A 3,208-nucleotide genomic window follows, 5' to 3' on the forward strand; every position below is an offset into this window, starting at 1 on the left:
GCACACCACGTCATTTCAACATTGACATTTTTTTTAATTGGTTGAGATGTTGATCAGTGAGATTTCAACCTTTATTCACCCACTCAAGACTGCCAGAAGTTTTTTGAATTCCCAATGTTATCACTGCACTTTCAACCATTTTAAAGCACAACCAAGTTCAAATGGGAATTCAATGTCAGATATTTTGTATTTATTATACAACTTAATGTGTTATCACTGTGCTTTATCTAATAGCACAACCCAATGAGCTGGATTGCAGTTGAGATTACATTAAAGTACATAGTGCAAGTGATCAATGGTGTTTGAGTTTCTGTGCAGATTATAGCAATTGATATGTGGTTTAGATGGAGATGTGAATCCAACATATTAATTATTATCTTGAAGATGAAATTTGAAATCAACCCGAAACCCTAGGCCTAAATGTATTGTCTATTTTTAGTTGAACTCTGGGTTGAATTGAAACAAGACAATAGCTGTGGATGACTTGGCAAATGCTATATATGGGCCTAAATAGTATCATTGATGATATGACATAAGGTATGGTTACATTTTATTTTTACTCTTAAGCCTAGTTAACCTACCCTTTGGAATTACTTCAATAGCAACAGTGAATCTATTTAGTTATTAAGAGATCTCTCAATGATCATTCTGAAGATAGCCCATTGGTAGTAGTCAGTGATAAACATCTAAGTTAAGCAGGGTTGGGCATGTTTAAAAACCTGGATGGAATCCTGAATGGATAGCTGTAGATGGAAATACTCTCCAGTAGGTGGTGCTGCACAGATTTCTTTCTTTCTGAGGGTGGCTATACGGTTGAAGATCTGACATTGTCTTGAAGGTACAAATTCAACAAGGTTTGTCTGTTTAAAATTGATTATCATGATGAGATAATCCTGTGGTTGAAATTTCACGCTCAAAACAAAAGTTGACGTTAATGAATTTTTCAAATCCAATGTATTTTCCACTTAGATTGCACATCGTCATACTTTGACAAATTTCAGCGTTGATTCAACCAGTCTGTGCTCAGTAGGTATTGTGTTATCTGGATTTGCAGTGAGAGGGAACAGACATAATGGCATAATAGTTTGAAGCCTACTTCACAAATAGTATATTAGAGTCCGTGTGGTAGTGTTGACAAAACACCTGGAACTACAAGATGTTGGTGTGTTGCCACTGGAAAAATACTTAGAAATGCATCAAATTAAATCTCACACCCTGACCACAATTCAGTAGGCAACACCATAAAGCTTGTGTATGATTACCTTACAGCTATTCATCTTTGTGTATTTATGTGTGACAGTCTTTTGTGTCCAAACCATGAGAGAAGAGCCATTTTCCTGAGTTATGTAATTCCTTGTGTTCCCTGAACTGTAAACACATTGAGATGATGGGAAATGCTACTCTTGAGGTTGCCTGGCCGTCATCCAAGACCTTTTGCGGCCAACTACTGTGCTCAACCACGCAGTCTCCAGAGGAGTTGCGACACAGGAAACTGGAACTATTCTTGTTTTTGCTCCTGATTTAGATAAGTGTGTATAGGCCTATGTGGATATATAGAGAGAGACTGAAAGCTCTATGTGATGTTAATTTAATAGAACACATTTGAACATTAACAAGTGAACGAAATACAAATGTGAACTGGACTGTGAGACTATTTGAGGTGTACGTGGGCCAAGGCTGGGTCACTGCAGCGCAGTGCATCCACTACAAAGCTGTAGTAGAAGTATGTAGATTTCCCACTGCAGTGGTTTAGCCCCACTCTAATGCTGCAGTCTCCCTGGTTTTAGATTTCACTGGATTTCTACAGTACCCCTCCACCCCACCCCCTACCCCACCTCCTTTTTCCGTTGCACAGTATCATGTGAAAGCTTATTCTAACAGCATATTCTATCATCGTGGGAGAGTAAAAATAGCAAGATCTTCTCACTAATGATGTTTGTTTCCTTTTTAAACAGTGACATATTTTTTTTTACTTCTGAGCTGTCATTGTCACTGAGCCTCAGTGAAGTGAATGTATCAGGTTCCAGATAATGAGATTCTCTCGTTTGAAAGGTACAGGCACATTGTCATCTGAGGGCAGCGGAGACTCCTCTGATTCTAATATGAAACGTTTCCTATCCTCAGATGAGCCGCAAAGATAGACAGCAGCCTAGCATTGAGGTCAAAACAACATGATGCTGTTCCCCTTGCTTTCAAGTAGCTGCCAACAAAAAGCTGTTGACTGCCAGTGTCAGAGAGGTCTTGTCTGTGGACTTAACTTTGTTTGTGTGGACTAAATACTTGTATATCTGAGCTTTTCTTAAAGCCAGCCCATGTCAACCTTTTCCTCATCTCTCCATACAAGCTCCCAGTTATTGTTGGCTTCAGATTCAAAGCCATTGTGCTTGCCTTTGAGGCAGTGAGGGTAACCACTCCTCTCTACCTGCTGGCAATGATAAGACCACACAACCGGCCAGGCCAGTGCTTTGTTACCTCTGGTCTCCCGGAATCTCCCCCATGAGGACTCAGTGTATGGTCCACCTGGTTTTGTTATGACCCCTCAAAATCATCTGTATGGGTGTTGGAACAGCAGAGGTGCTACTTATCCTCATCCACTTGTGCTATTAGCCCAAAGCATGTTTTCTCCTCATCCTGTGTTGTGTTGCTTTCATATGTCTTATTTGAATTATTGTTCAATTCTATTCTTCTTTATCCTTATGAGTTCTGTGAGTTTTTCCCCCTGAAGTTTGTGTTGGTGGAAGTCTGAGACCCAAGGCTGATAGTGCAACTATGCACTTCTCTCATCATGCTTGTGAGAGAGCTACAGGAGTGACAGCGATGGGGCCAGTGAACAATCGAGCTCAGAGTGCATGGGGATTTGGAGTGACAGGTGCACAGGAGCCAAGAGGAGAGATTAATCTCTACTGAGATAAATTACAAAGTAGTTATCCTACTGTTAAGACCTCTGTTACTTTTTGATTTGTGTAGAATGGTCCACGTGGGTGGATGTCAATATTTCTCTTTACAAAAACCTGCCTGTTCTTATTACTATTATCAATGATTACAGTAGCCTACGCATATAATGAAATTACGACATTTGTATTGCCAACTGGCACAGGCCAATATAACCCCCATACAGTGTCTATGTTCCTCTTATAATGATTTAATATTTCTGGTCCGTGATTTTAACTATATTTTGATGAGCAAGCATCACGAGGTTAGGACTCCC

The sequence above is a fragment of the Oncorhynchus mykiss genome, chromosome 12 (assembly GCF_057628025.1).
Source record: "Oncorhynchus mykiss isolate SJ-2025 chromosome 12, ASM5762802v1, whole genome shotgun sequence".
Taxonomy (NCBI): Eukaryota; Metazoa; Chordata; class Actinopteri; order Salmoniformes; family Salmonidae; genus Oncorhynchus; species Oncorhynchus mykiss.